Below are 16,298 nucleotides of genomic sequence, written 5' to 3' on the forward strand. Positions count from 1 at the left end.
ATGGCAGCCAGGGGCGGGGCCAGGATCACAGGGTGGTGACAGCCTGGGGCCTGGATACAGCCAAGATCTGTTCCCCACGTATCCCTGCCTATGGAACTGGCACCTGTCACAGGGATGTGCAAGGAGCAGATTATGGCTCTGCCCCGGGGCCCTGTCCTGGCCATGCACTGTCACTGCCCCATGACCCTGGCTTTGCCCACCCACCCGCATATCCTGCTCCCAGATGTCACTCTCTGTCCACCTGCAGTCCCATCCTATTTGCCTGGCTGAGCATACCCTACCCACAGGGATCCCAGGCCCATCTCTATGGAGACCCCACCCACCCTATGTGGCACCCCGGTGGTGGGTGAGGGGCAGACAGGCCAGAGGGCCAAATATGATCACATGCTCCTTCCCCCCACCCTGGCCCACAACAGCTCTATGCAGCCATATTGCTGAGAGTACAAGGGTTCTCAGCCTTTTTAAATTCAAGGGACCTCAGAAAATGGCAGCTCTCCGCTTTCACTCACTTGTTGCTTACATGAAAGTAATGAAGCAAATCTGTTGCAAAGAACTCAGAAAGATCACAACAGGTCAGAACGTTTTTGACATTACAGATTCCTGTTTGAAATCTCTGGGTTTTATCTTGGGACCTATGTACACGTCTGCAGACCTAACAGTGCTAATGCTGCACAACCCCCTTAAAAGGCATCCTACAATGCTGTGACTTAAAGCTTTAGTTTAAATCTGTTGGTAGCCTCGCAACCATTCTCTCTCTGAATACTGGTCATAGCACTTTTAGCTAGCATGATGGTTAAAAAAGCAGCATGATGGGCTGCTTGTCTATGCTCGAGTTATCACCAATGGAGCTGTAGCCCTTGTAGTTACAGTGGGAAGTTTTAGCAGTCTAGTGTTGACAAGGTCCAAATGTGCTGATATGCAACTGTGCCACTGTCATTGTTTCTCCTCATACAATGTCACAATGCTCCTGCAAGCTTTTAATGACTGTGTTGTGCAGTAAATCCTATGTTTCTCAGGTCTTTCTTGTTTGGAGCTACTGCAGCTTCTGCAGCTTTATATATGCACATTTCATGTCCCAAAGTGCAATGCAAATGTAAGGCTTTACTTGTTTCAAAAAACGAAAATTTATTTGTTCAAAGCATCCTTCAATTTGACAAGACCCATTATTGTATACATGCAAAATGTTATATAGTTTACATTACACTGAAAAGTGACAATTTGGACAAACAACTAGGAAGGAGTATAACAGCACTGCTTGGGCATGCAGGGATGAAGTCAGGAAAGCCATAGCACAATTGGAGTTGCAACTAGTAAGGGATATGAAGAGTAACAAGAAGGATTTCTACAAGTATGCCGGTAGCAAGAGGAGGCTCAGGGAAAGTGTGGGTCCCTTCCTGAATGGGGGAGGCAACCTAGTGACAGAGGACGCAGAAAAGGCTGAAGTGCTCAATGCCTTTTCACTTCAATCTTCACAGGCAAGGTCAGCTCCGAGACTATTGCACTGGGCAGCACAGTTTGGGGAGGAGGTAAGCAGTAAAAAGTGCAAAAGGAAAGGCTGGGGACTATTTAGGAAAGATGGACATATATAAATCCACGGGGCCAGATGGGATGCACCCAACAGTGCTGAAGGAGTTGGCTGATGTGACTGCAGAGCCACTGGCCACCTTCTTTGAAAAATCATGGCAATCAGGAGGTCCCAGATGATTAGAAAAGGGCAAAGATAGTGTCCATATTTAAGAAAGGGGAAAAGGAGGATCCAGGGAACTACAGACCAGTCAGCCTTGCCCCAGTCCCTAGAACAACCATGGAGCAGATCCTCAAGGAATCCACTGCTAAGCACCCAGAGAAGGTGGTGATCAGGAATAGTCAGCATGGATTCACCAAAGGCAAGTCACACCTGACCAACCACACTGCCTTCTATGATGAGGTAACTGGCTCTGTGGATGCGGGTAGACCAGTGGATGTGTACAGTACCTTGATTTTAGCATGGTTTTTGATACATTCTCCCACAACATTCTCACAGGTAAGCTAAGGTAGTATGGGATAGATGAATGGATTGTAATGTGGTTAGAAAACTGGCTGAAGCGTCAAGCTCAGAGGGTAGTAATCAATGGCTCGAAGTCTAGTTGACAGCCAGTATCAAGTGGAGTGCCCCAGGGGTCAGTCCTGGGTCTGGTTTCGTTCAAGATCTTCATCAACGACCTGGAAGATGGCACAGAGTGCACCCTCAGCAAGTCTGCAGATGACACCACGCTGGGGAGAGTAGTCAATTACACTGAAGAGTAGGGCTGGGATTCAGAATGATTTAGACAAATTGGAGGATTGGGCCAAAAGAAGTCTCATGAGTTTCCACAAGGACCAGTGCAAAGTTCTGAACTTTGAAGAGCCAATCCCATGCACGAGAACAGGCTAGGGATTGACTGGCTGGGCAGTGGGTCTGCAGACAAGGACCTGGGGGTTACAATGGATAATAAGCTGAATGAGCCAACAGTGTGTCCTTGTTGCCAAGAAGGCTAACAGCATCCTGAGCTGCATTTGTAAAGTGCTGCCAGCAGGTCAAGGGAAATGATTATTTCACTCTATCCAGCATTTGCGAGGCCACATCTGGAGTACTGTGTTCAGTTTTAGCCCCCATATTACAGAAAGGATGTGGACAAATTGGAGAGAGTCCGGTGGAACGCAACAAAAATGGTTAGGGGACTGGGGCACATGACTTGTGAGGACAGGCTGAGGGAACTGGGCTTATTTAGTCTAGAGAAGAGAAGACTGAGAGGGGATTTAATAGCAGCCTTCAACTACCTGAAGGGGGATTTGAAAAAGGATGGAGCTAGACGGTTCTCAGTGGTGAGAGATGACAGAACAAGGAGCCGGTCTCAAGTTGCAACAAGAGAAGTTCAGATTAGATATTAGGAAGAATTTTCTCACTAGAAGGGTAATAACACACTGGAACAGGTTGTCCAGTTTCCATCCTTGGCGATTCTTAAGACCCAGCTAGACACTACTTTGGCTGGGATGATCTAGTTGGTGATGGTTCTGCTTTGAGTAGCGAGTTGGACTAAATGACATCCTGAGGTCCTTTCCAATCTTAATTTTCTATGCTTTCAAAGAAGTTTGTATCAGCACCCCTGCAATAGCAAACCATGGTCTACACAAATCCTTGCTCTACAAACTTGTATGGCAAATATTACGAACCAGATAATCACAATGTGCCATGAATATTATAGCAAGTGGAGGGCGATTTTTGTGAGGACATGTCAAACACCTATGCTGGCTGGTATAAAGCTAATGCAGTAGGCACACTGTCCAATTACAAAAGTTCATAACAATCTTCAGATGTTGGACCTGTGCTATTTGCTAGTTTAAACACAGCTATATATCATGTCTAGTGGTATAATGATTACAGCAAACTTTCTGGGTTCTATTCCCCATTATTTCACTAACATGCAATGACCTTGGACAACTTCCCTCATCGCTGTGTCTTGGTGCACCTATGTGCAAGATGAGGATAATGCACATCTGCAGTTTTTCCATCAGTGTTGTGTTAAACACTATTCACAAAATCCTTTTATCAGATCACTGGACTGAAGGGGCTATATAAGCAAACAGAATTCATTTCACTGGTTAAGATAGTCAGGTTTTTTTATAGTGACTGACAGGTTTGCTCCTTGGACTAGCAAGTATTAGATGAAGGCTTTAGAACCTATGCTTTTCAATAAAACAAATTAGAGGTACACAGCAGTCATTGTTTTATTACAAGACATAGGGGTCTGATGAGTTAATGCATTTTTGTCCTTGTCTATAATTTCAGAAATCAGGTCCATACACAACAGCTTGCCTTTTCATTATGCAAATTTAGTGAAAGTTGTGTGCACTGAATGCAAATCCCATCCAAAGCAAGTCTCCAGAAAGACTTAATTAACAATGATCTGCATCCTATCACAATGCTGTATTATGAGAAGTCCAGTGCATTACAGGTACCACCCCATTGTGAAAATGGTGCTGAAACCAGCTATGTATTATTACCCATGCACAAATCCTTACTTGGAATCTGAGATGAGTTGACAGATTTTACCACAAAGAGAAAACATAAGGAACAGAGGGATGACAGTAAGCTGATGCCATAAGGATGTCTAGAACAAATACTGCAAGAGATAAGGATTTCTTTGGGCAGTACCTTCGGACCAATTGTATAGTTGGGATAGACTTAACACTGACATGGTTTTATGGCACATTATAAACTACCTGATTCCTGAATTCTTCCCACACAAGAAAGGTGAGATTGACCCTCCCTCTTTTTGACAGATCCTGATCTCTCAGTAATCAGCTTCTTTTCTTCCGCTAATTGTCTGCTAACCCCCAGCAAACTTTTTTACTATGCTGTGCTACCTTTCCTTCCTCAGACCTCCTGAATTATGTTTTACATTTGAAAGCCTGTCTAACTCTATCACAACTATATAGTATGTCTGATAAAAAGATATCAACCTAAGAAATCCTTACCTCTCACAATTCCCGGAACATCAGAGCTACAATATCAAACCAACACAGTAAGATTTCTTCACTAAGTGTAATCGCTACTGCACTTTTACAAAAATGGAAGAGCCCGAGGAACTAATTGGAAACAAGGACAGCTGGTTTTTATTTTGTGACATGGTATAATTCTTAAGCAATATAAAACAAAATAGAAAAACTTCAGAAATGCGGGTAAAAAAGTTAATATAATTAGATATTTTTAAATACAGATTACACAAGAACATTTATTTTTGGCTGACTTACTATTTAATAGATGCCCAACATATACACTAGTTCTGTAGGAACTGAGAAAAATCAGTAATCAGGTTAACACACAGTAAGTTTGCAATATCTATGCTTATTTTAACAAGTAATTTGCTGTCTTCATTAAACCACTAAAATTTACACTTAGTACCTCATGTAATTTGACTTCAGACACAACTCTCATTAAACTATATCTGTCCTACAGCACCCTCTCACCACATGAGCACTGAACAGGCTTAAATAAGTGCTGCCTAACTGTAGAACTTGGAGCAGGTTTTTATTGTCTACAACATCAAAATTAGCCAGCCATAGCACCAGCAAAATTCCTGCAAGCTCTATGCACCTGCAAGATTCAGCTATACTCCAAGTCAAATATTTGTAACTTTGTGTGTGTGACATTCATACAAATGAAGGTATGCAGGTCAATGATGACTAGCACATACATTTTTAAGTATAAAATGACAGCTTGTGTAAAATTATGAACAATCTGTACTACTTTAGCCTACTTGATCACACCTTCCTCTGTATTCTCCCTCTCTCTCGACTACTGCAGATATTTTTCCAGAAAGATTTCTAGCCATAAGAAAGATTCAGCATTTGGGAAGAAACAAAACTGATAAGACTGCCTGACAGGTTTCATCACAGCTGTCAGCAAGGATCCCAACACTGTTAATGCAAGACCTTAAATCTTGTCAAGAAAAGTATAGCAGTCATCTTCAATTCTACAGGATTGTATCATATTTTTTAAAAGTACTACTTGGCAACCTCTCCAATATTCAGCACAAAGGACTCGCATGCATAATGCAAAGCAGTTGATTGTGTTTAGATTTTTTGGGCGAACAATCAGAAGTCTTGGACATTCACAAAGTATTTATTCTAATTATTTATTTACTGCATTTTAACATAAAAAGCAAGCCCAACCTCCTGCTGACAAACCTGTTTCATATATTCCATTTTTAACAGCACTTTCATTTTTAAAGAATAAAATTTGGAAATTTAGAAGTAAAAGTGCAAATGAGCTGCAGAAACGCTGCATAAGTTTTGGCTGTTTCTTTGCATGGCTTAAAACCAAGTACTTCTCCTGAGTGAAAACTATTGGCCTGAAACCTCCTCAGGGAAGGGTGTCTGAAAGTGTCAAGGAAACTAATGCAAGCTGTTTGTACTAATGAGTTTGAGCTGCTGGCACCACAGCTACCTCAAGAGTTTCACTCCCTGTGCAATTGTTTTCTGGGGTGGAAGAGAGGGGGTGGAGCAATTTAAATCTTCAATTTAAGATCATTTAATTTTTCTAAGGCTTCATAAATTTACTTGGAAAGCTCAGGGTAATGCAAGTTTAGGTTACATTTCATTACGAACTGAATTATATTTTCATTTTAATTGCAGATACTGATGATGTGCATTTGACTTTTATAAGACTGCTGTAAGTATAAAACCAAGATCTTCAAAATTAAGGCCTGAACTTTATTCTAATTAACTTACCTACCTAAAAGTCAAATGTGTTGTAATAGTTTGGGGGCCTAATATTTGTTTCATCAAAATTGTATAAGTTTAAAAAAACCACTACTGCAATGCAAAACTGAAAAGTTTGTTATTGTATCAAAAATCTAAATAACATTGCTGTGAGCTGTCTCATACTGATAACCCAGCCTTTTCAATAAGATGATCCTCAAGTTATACTTCTAGGCCCATATTTAGGCACCTAACACTATACTGGCTCTCTCAAAGAACCAAAATAAAAATTTAGGAATGCAAGTCCCACTGATTTTAAACTACAAGCCCTGGACAAAAAGTATTATAGTTTGGTTGAAATACTTCAGTTTTCTTGATTGTGGAATTTCAATATATGTTATGGCTGTGTTAGCTGCAAATATAGCACAGGATATCTATTTAAACCAGTGGTTCTCAACCTTTTTTGCCTCAAGGAACTCCTTGTTAGGCTCAAGGCACCTTTCCAAAAATGCCAGCTTTTTGTTTTCATTCATGTTGCAACTATGGAACATTAATACAGCTATTTGTCTATTGCAAAGAACTCAGAAATACCACAACACATGAAAATTCTTTTTCATGCTATGGATGCTTATTTCATCATTGAGTTTATCTTATGAATCATACTTGCACATCTCACAATGCTAACACTGCATCAATCCTGCAGCACCCCTGTAGGGATAGCAAGGGACCCTGGTTGAGAATCAATGACTTCAACATTTGAAGCCATGTTCTTACAGTAAGAATCTTAGTGATTCTTTCAGTAGAGGGAAACACTGTAACTGTGAAACTTTTGGCAAAATCTCTATGTAATACCAGACATTTTAACTATTAGAAAGTTAATTAAAGACAAAACATCTGCATTATCAGTGGAAGGTTACTGAAGCAGGGAGGGTATAAGACAACTAGCAATATGTAAACAAACAAGTCAACATTTCTGAATGCGATTTAATACAAATTGCATTATTTAAAAGATAGTTTTTTTCCCTACTCTCTCTTCCAGAAAAAAGGTCAATTTCTGAGTCCTGCAGGAAGACATCTGTTCTCACAACAGAACACATTATACAATCAGCTGTTCTGTGCTGTGGGAATTTAACCAAGTAGGTGGTAAATCATTTAGAAACAGTTTTGTAACATTAGTCCAAAGTAGTAGATTGTCATAAATATTACTTACCTTTTCAACAAGTTGCCTTTTTTCCCCCTGCAGTTGTGTTGTTTCTTTTGTAAGGGGCAGAAACATGCTTTCTTGTGTACCAGCATGTTATATGGCACCATATAAAAAAGGTAGGCCATTATGACGTGCAGTTTTGGAATCACCTTAAATATTTGTATTCCTCTCTCATAAATGTACCATCCGCATGCTACTCTTCAATTAGACATTCGTATATAAAAGATGACATTATGGATGAAAGACATATTGTTTATTAAAGTCTATCCAGTTTAGATGCGTGTACTCAGAGGATCTCTTTACTAGCTCTTTCTACGTAAGCTCTGCCTGCTCTAAATAGGGCAACTCATAGCAAAGTACATTGACAAATGTTTCAAAAGAAAGAATTCCCTATAAATGTTTGATATGCACACAAATTTTTGCACTTTTTTTGCATAAAAGCTAATTTCCAATTACAGTCTGGTATCTTCACATTTCTCTCACACACTAAAGCTGATGCAACAAAAGCAGATTCTCCAGACACCCTGCATTAGTAGAAAGAAATTGAGAGACTGCCCTTAAAATCTAGCTAATGTTGCTGAGGCAGAGAACCTGGCACAGAGAATGTACAAGCACAAATGATATTAAATGATGTATTTTTCCCACCAGTATCAAATCAGCAAACACTGCTACATATTTCAGAAGGTCATTTAGAACAGGTCAACAGTAGCCTAAAAACGCAACTGAAGTAATATCTGAAATATCTACATGTCTTGGGTCCTCTTTATAAAACATTATTAAAACTGTTTTATGTTGCAGGTTTATTTTTCGTTGGACTCATCTTCACTAATGTGTCACACCTCACGTTATTTTTTCAAGTCAGCACTGAAGTTGATAGCTGGACTAGTTCAAATGGCTAAAACAGTTATTACAAGACCCAAAAAATTAAGTATTTTCTAACAGCTCCCCTTCTTCCAGTCACTGCATTTAACAGTTTTGTGGGCATTTATAATTAAGCAATCTCTATTATTTCACACTTCATCATATCAGTGGTATAGTTCTTCCAAAAAACCTTTGAAACTTCTTTCTTTCATTATCTACATTACTTCTCACTTAGAATGTAAATATATTCTGTGTCTGTACTGCATTGTCACCATCCAAGTTTAACTGTAAACTGCCTCAGGCAGGAATTGGATTCTTCCTTTTCTCATACAGTACCAAGAGCATAGTAAATATTTGATTAATCTGCACAAATGGACAAAGAGAGCAAGCACCCGTGAGCAGGGGCAAAAAGAAGGAAACGGCTCTAGAAACAGAGTACCAAGATGAAAACTAAAACCACGTAAGATTTTCAAAGTAGAAAGGAATTATTTTTGTTTACAAGAGTCAGCTAATAAAAGGACATAAAAACATGGCGCTTTCTACGTGAGCTCCCCAAACACCAGAGTCCTTTTCCCATGATAGGCTCTGTAATCCCATCCCGACCGGACACATATTCAAGTTCATGCACACCTGGGATACGGACCTTGACCCTGAGCACACAACGCTAACCTCTCCATTGATAATCCAGACACAGGCAGTCCAAGCCCTGACAAATCAGGGTGCATCAGCCCATCCTTTGCAAACCCTGCACGTTAGAGCATCTCCTGTAGTCAGCGGGCCAAGACCCACACACGCCCGCCCGCAGACACTCCGCACCACTCTCCCACTTCACCGCCAGCGCAGGCACCGCTGTCAACAAAGCGTGTGCCAGTTGCCATCCCCAGAACAATAAGGCTCAGGTCACCCTCTGGAAAGCAGACCCCGAGGAGACAGAGACGCACAGACACCCCCTCGGCACGGCCGTGCCTCGCCCCCCGCAAGCGCTCTTGCGGCACCCGGGCACCGGCTCGCACAGGTAAGACGCGAAGGGAGAGTGGCAGGACAGCGGCGGCACCATCTGCCCCCCCCCGCCCGGCAGCTCCCGAGACACATAATGGGGAGAAAGAGAGGGAGGAGGTGGTTTCTCCTCGCACAGGGGCAGGACGCGCACCCCTGACAGCCCCAGCAGCCCCCCGCGCAGGCTGGGCCTAGCGCTGCCCCAGGCCGCGGGGGGCGGCCGCGCTCCCGCCCGCCCGCACTCACCAGGCCGAGCCGCTCCGAGGCGCCGCCGCCGCCGCCGTCCATGCCGGGCGGGCGGCGGGGCGGGGGGAGGGCGGCCGGGGCCCTCCCTTCCTCCCTCCGCGCGGCCGCCGCGGCCCTCGAGTAGCCGCCGCCGCCGCCTCAGGCCCAGGCCCCGCCGCCGCCGGACGCGGCTCGCGCTCCCCCCAACCGCCGCCGCAGCGCTACGTGGCCGCCGCAGCCAGTCTCGCGACTCCGGCTCGAGCGCGAGGGGGGAGGGGGCGGGGGAGGGGAGCGAGGTGCGGAGAGGGGGCGCGCGAGGCGCCTCGCGCCGCCTTTTCGGCCTGTCGCGCGCGCAGCCCCATAGGCTAGAAGGGAGGGACGGGGGGGGGAGGGGAGGGAACGGGGGGGGGGGGGGGCTGGGGAGGAAAGGATGGAGGCGGCGCATGCGCGGTGGAGCGGGCCGGTGGTTGGTCGCTGGGTGAAGTTGGCGAAGGCCGGCGGGGCTCAGGTGAGGTTTGCAGGTGCGCATGCGTGAGTGGGCGGGCGCAGGTGGCAAGGTGTGTGCATCGTGTCCCGTGTTGCTGCTGCTGCTGTCCCCTGCCCTGCTCAGGTCCCTGCAGCTTGGGCAAGGGGCCGAGGTGTGAGTTATCTCCAGCCTGTCTGCCTCAGTTCCATTCTTCTGTAGTGCCAGGGAGAGCTGGCTTTCCTTCCGGTCAGTGGGGCTGGGTGAGTTGTAGCAGTGCAGTGACTAACCTAAGCCCACACTTGTTGTCTTAGCTCTGAGTAAAAGCTGCCCAGCTCCTGGATGGGTCATTCATGGTTTAAGTGTGGAGGTTTAAGTTAGTACCAGTCTGCCTGCCTGCTGGCTTCTTGGCAGGTGGCATGAAAGATTAAGTCTGTAGCGTGATACCAATGGTGCCCTATTTTCTTGTTCAAGTCAAAGGCTTGTTGCATTGCAGAACCTGGAAGGGGAAGGGACGAAGCATGAACATACAGGTGGAAGGAAGGCTGGCCGGATCAAAGGGCTGGAAGCTACGAGCTTTCCTTTAGCTCTGCTGCTGATCTGCTGATGGCACTAGACAAATCCTTTCAGCTTTTTATAACTGGCTTCCTATCCATGAAGTGGGGATACTGTTGATGCAACCTGTGTTCTGGCAGAATGATGCAGGGTAATGCACTTTGAAGGTAAGTGCTTGATATCAGTACAAGCTCAGAGACTGCCCCATCTCTGCACTAGGTGTTTTTCTTGCTACAGTATTTGCAGTGGTTTGTGGCGAGGGAGAGTGCTGTGAGATCCTGTTAAGGGTGCTGTGCAATATTAGTACTGTCAAGTGTGCAAACACCTACACATCATTCACAAGATAAACCCAGAGATTTCAAATAGGAATCTATAGTGTCAAAACCATTCTGACCTGCTGTGCACTTTCTGAGTTGTGTGCAACAGAAAAAATGCTCTATTATTTTTTCCCATGCCCAAAAAATGAGCAAAAACTAAGAGCTGGCATTTTCCGAGGGCTGCCTTGAGTCTAAAAACATTGAAAACCATTAGTCTTGTGCTTAAAGCAGCAGACATTAGGAGCTGAGACTTCTGTAATCTGTTCACAGCTACCAGCAGCTTGCTGTATGACTTTGGCAGGTTGCTTTAACTTCTCTGGGCTTCAGTTTCACTCTTGGTAAAATAATGATAGTAGACTTATGCCAGCTTGTTTTGAGGCTAAAGTGATGTATATAATAAAGTCATTGAAATCTTGGGGTGGAAGTACAGTAAAAGTGCAACATATTGTAGTATGAATAGTACAACATTATTTATCTACCTCACTGGAACCTTGTAAACCTTAGCAAAAATTGAGACATGGGGAACTTTTATGTTTTACTCAATTCACTGTCTGTTAAAAATAAAACTTAGAAATCTTGACTGCTTCTTTAAACTCTGGTTCTTGGCTTCTCTGGTATGGGGCTGTTTTCTTCCAGACCCTGTCTAGTTCTTTTGCTCTTTGGCGGCACTGCATGTAGAAGCTGTGGAGACTGCTTCATGGCCTCAAAAAACACTGCTTTCCTTGCTCCAGATCAAGTGCTAGGTGGAAGGAGCAGGAATTTCATTGTGGTGGCAGGAGGGGCTAGAGTAAGAGTATCGTACAAAAGTAGTGCTGAAAGGGATCTAGTCCAAACCCTTGCTTGAGACGGGACCCATCCCTATCTAACCCAAGTGTTTGTCTAACCTGGTCTTAAGTACTTCCAAGGAGGGTGAATCCAAAACCTACCTAGGTGGCCTGTACTAGTGCTTAACCACCTTCATAGTAAGAAAGTTTTTTTCTAATATCTAACTTAAATTTTCTGTGCTGTAATATAAAACTGTTACTTCTTGTTACTCTTTGTCCTGTTCTCTGTGGTCACAAAGAATAGTTTGTCACTATTCTTGCTATCTCTACCATTTCAATATTTGAATAAATATTTCAATATTAATTAAATTCCCCCCCAGTCTTCTCCCAATAATCATGGTTTTTCAAATCTCTCCTTGTAAATTCAGATTCCCTGGCTAATAATCATTGTGGTTGCTCTCTTCTGGATACTTTCCAGTATGTCAAGATCTTGCTTGAAGTGCAGTGGCTTAGACTAGAGACAGTACTCCAGGTTGGGCCCTGCCAACCCCAAAGAGAGTGGAAGAATCATTTCCCATGACTTAATGGAAGATGGAACAAGGTACCATGTTAGAAACTAACTGGTTCAAAGGAGCATGGGCTTTCAGAAGCTACAGTCTACTTTATCAGATGCTTTGAATGAACTTGCAGGAAGAAAAGATTATATATAGAAGGGAAAGGGACACAGGAAGGGGATGCTGCTAAGATGGGTAATTAGTTCAGATGATCAAGACAGTTAACACATGACAGCTGACAGCTAGTCCAGGTAATGGGATAAGAATCCATAATCCCAGTTGATTTGCAAGTGATACTTCTGTTTATACATCCCATTGTCCTGTTGGCCTTTACTGTTGTGCTGTGGGCACACTGTTCAGCTTGTGGTTTGTTACTACTCCCAGGTCTTTTTCTGCAATACCTCAGCCCAGCCAGTTGTTTCCCAGTCTGTATTTTGTATATATATGATTGTTTCATCCAAAGTACAGGATTTTGCATGTATCCTTATTAAATTTAATTTGATAAGTTGGAAAAGTGGTTTGAAATCAATCAAAGTCCTTTTCAATCCTAAATCCTGCCTTCCAGAGTGTTTGCAATTCTGCTTGATGTCATCTGCAAATTTGCTATCTGTGCATTCAATCCCATGTTCCAAATTCTTAATAAAGATATTACACAGTAGCCTGCAGCATTATTCTTTCCTGTTGCTTCTGATTCAGCCCTGTTCTCCAGCTAGCATTGGCTGATTTCTAGTGATTTGGGACTTTCTTCTTTGCCTTCCCACAGTCGCTGAGTTATGACCCAGGGACTGTCCCTTCTGCCTCCCCTGAGACTTGCATCTCATGCAAAGAGCAACATGGGTCCTTGAATTGTCCCCTCCCCGTTTCCTTCGGTTTGTTTCTTGCACCACCTTCTTTGGCAGCTAAGAGTCTGTAAACTGTGGTTTTGAGGTTCCTGAACTAACTCCTCCTGTATGTAAATTACCTGCAAATAAATTTGACCTGCTCACAGCTTGTATAAGGTTAACATCTGAGTCAGACTCTTCTTGCAGGGTGAGAGCAGAAACCATCTAAAATCTTCCAGATTAAAAGAAAGGGGCAGTGCAAGTCAGAGAGCCTCACTGGGGGAAATGGGCATAGAAGACAGGTGTGTTGACTTGCCTGACCCTTGCAACCCCCAACATAGTGACATGGGAAAGAAGCATAGCAGATGTACTTTGCTTTTGACAGCCCCTAAGGAGCTATTACCAGCTGGCTCAGTTCAGAGCAGGCCCCAGGCTGTTGTAATCTCTGTTGAGGCTGATCTGCAGCCAGTTGGAGAGCTGGGGAGCTGCTGCTGTAGCTAACTGGGGACACAGGCCTAGAAGAATCAGTACAGACATCTCAACCAAATTCAGCTTCTTGCAATCACAGGTGGCTCAAGTGAGGGGGTGGTTGCCTCTGCAAAAGTAATAGCCACCTGTCTGAATAAGCTCGCTTGTCATTGAATTCAGTGTGTGCTCCACAATTACAGCATAAATGAAATAACTTTTGGGAGGCTCTTGGAGAGCAGGATGAGTCAGGCGGCTGTGAGTAACGAGACTTTTGTTTCCTGGATTTGGTAGTTTCATGGGAAAGAAGGATGGAGGTGATGTTAATGAGATTTGAAACCTCTGCTCTTAGGGAGCTCAGGTCTTTGAAACCTTTGCTCAGGCAAGCCGTTGATTCCTCTTCCCCATCTCTTGGCACCAAGTGCCACCTTGTTTTGGGTGGGGAGGAAAGGGGGTCTGTGGTTCTTCCCCTTTCCATCAGTGTTTTTGCCAGATCTCTGGTCCAGGAGGCACTAGGGGCAAAACAGCCTTATTCAGTGCATGTTTCATCCTGGTGAAAGATACCAGTGTGACAGTAAATGAGCTACCTGGACATCTCCTCTCCACAGAATGAGGACAACAGCTGGCCGTGTTCCCCTCTAGTGCCCTGTCAGGGTGTCAGGAGGCACTGTCCCTAGCATCTGAAAGAAGAATTCATCCCATGTGTCCTTCATCTCTGGCTTCCCCTCTGAGACTGGCAGCAGGGATGCCAGGGGTTTTGTGATCTGTTTTCCTGACCCACTGATCTCTGGCTTCAGACCCATCCCTTGTTTTTCCCTAGGCTACTTTGGTAGTCCCCTTATAAGAGGCACCTATGGCTCCTATTGACTTCCATGGGAGTTCTATGGTCTCTGTTTCTGATATTAGACCCTTTGTTAATACTGACTTGATCAGAATGTAAGTCCTCTCACAGGAGGAAAGACTCTGGCTCCCATACCTGATTTTCACTGAATACATATAATTTAAAATTTCCTTCTTAGATGAATATTTCCCCAACTTTGTGGAGGAATGGGGAGGAGAGGGGGGTTAGAGTTTGCAATCTGGATCCTGCTGGCTTCCAAGACTCAGAGGTTTCTTACAATGCTGGCCTGTTTCTAGAGAGACCAAAATATTCTCCCAAACATCTTCTCTGCCCCACAGCCCTTCTCTCAACAGCCTACAGAAGAGAGTTTAGAAGCTGCCATGGCAGAAAAGTTTGCATTTTCTTCCTAGGCTGGGTCTCCTTTATGGCTCCTGCATGCCCAGACTGCCTTACTGGGCACTTGCTTTCTTCCCTTGCTGATTGACTAATCAGAGTGACAGTTCTCAGTTCCTGCTCCCAGGCAGGAATCTGTTTGAGATGTTGGCCACAGCACTCAGTTCCTGTTCCCACAAGGGAGTCTGTTTCGGCTGCTTACATCTTTTTCCCTTTGATCCAGCTTATGACATGAAAAAACATGTCAGCTAGGTAGAAGAGGAGAGCAGAAAAAAAGACAACCTGACAACTAACCCACACCTTTGCCTGCACAAAAACTGTTCTCCAGCACATGGAGTTGCACGCCTGCCTCTCAGCTGTAGATTCTTATCAGACCCATGATTTCCTCATTACTGTCTTTCCTTTCTGTTCTCCTTTTAGTTCATTGTACAGCTTTTTGAAGTACTAAATTCTCCAAGAAGGGACGCACAAATATAAGCCCTGATCTACCTGCTCCCTGAAGAATCCATGGCCTGTTGCAATTCCTGTGTAGATAGAAAATGCAGAAAGTAAATGTCTTCTTCCCCTAACCGGCAGTTTCAAATGAATATGTCATAATTTCTTGGTTCCTACCAAACCCTGTTATGTAGGGTTGCCAGATGACCATTGACTCACTCTACAAGTAGTTACATTTCATGGTAAGTTAAAATTTCCTTTTGCATGGTATAGTAGATTGGTGTGTTAAATCTGCACAGCACCTTGGGACATTTGTGGAATGAATGGTGCCATAAAAATGGAAGCAATGATTAGGTAAGTGGCATCTGTGATCCATGATCTCTTATGTTAGCAGTACTGAAATGTAGCTATCTCTGGGGTGGAGAACATCAATCAAATATAACACAGCAAGCTGCACAACAGAAAGAAAACAGTCAGTGCAGTGAAGCAAATTCCTTGTTCCATAAGGAGTTAATAGGATCTTTGACATCCCTATAGCATGCACAGGGTCTCGGTTTGTGGCACTAATTATTACCAAGTAACCTACACAACCTGTGAGGCATGCAGGAGTGGTGGAGGATGGGGAGGGTTCTGTAGTGTCCAGAAGCAAGAGTTATCAGCTTCCTTCATGCAGTACCTCATTCATAGACATATTCTGGAATCCTCTAACCTTTGTACTGCTTCTGTGCACTATGGTAGCGATATTGTTGGAGCTGGCCTGATGAACTGTCTGAGGAAACCCAGGTGAAAGTGACCTTCCAAATACATTCCAGGAGAAGACCAGGAACAGTCTGCTGTGGGAAGAGGGGCTCTTCAGTCTGTACAGGGCCATAGGTGGTGATGATGTTCATACCATCAGAGCATCATCTTACTGGGTCAGCACTCTAATGTCAGAATGTCACCAGAGGGGAAACAAATGTAGGTGGGTGCACAGAGACAGAGTAATGAAATCATCTTGGACTGACCTGAACACCTCTTTCTGCTGGTACAGAACTTCAGCTGAGGAAGCCTGGGCTTCCTCTCCTGCATGGTTAAAACTTGCTGTTCTGGCTGTGTTTTGGCCCCAGACCCAGGACTGTAGTGGGCAAACTGAGTGATGCTCTTAGCATAACTTTAGGCCTTCCCGGAACTAAGCAATTAAAC

General features: G+C 44.1%; 1 protein-coding gene and 1 long non-coding RNA gene across 2 annotated transcripts in view; one reads left to right on the forward strand and one right to left on the reverse strand.

The window, feature by feature from the left end:
• The window catches only part of ZNF652 (zinc finger protein 652), a 47,829-nt gene extending 37,960 nt beyond the window's left edge, over positions 1-9,869 (reverse strand). Inside the window, exon 1 of the mRNA XM_090044694.1 lies at positions 9,530-9,869. The gene's annotated coding sequence lies outside the window, so the exon portion shown is untranslated. The remainder of the gene's footprint in view (positions 1-9,529) is intronic.
• Positions 9,870-9,971: 102 nt separating this feature from the next.
• LOC149867057 (uncharacterized) lies at positions 9,972-12,807 on the forward strand. The gene is made up of 3 exons (XR_016441608.1): positions 9,972-10,016; positions 10,468-10,693; positions 12,036-12,807. It is a non-coding gene; the product is annotated as an uncharacterized LOC149867057 (long non-coding RNA).
• Positions 12,808-16,298: the final 3,491 nt, after the last annotated feature.

This window comes from Crocodylus siamensis, chromosome 4 (assembly GCF_052110815.1).
Source record: "Crocodylus siamensis isolate JL-2025a chromosome 4, ASM5211081v1, whole genome shotgun sequence".
Taxonomy (NCBI): Eukaryota; Metazoa; Chordata; order Crocodylia; family Crocodylidae; genus Crocodylus; species Crocodylus siamensis.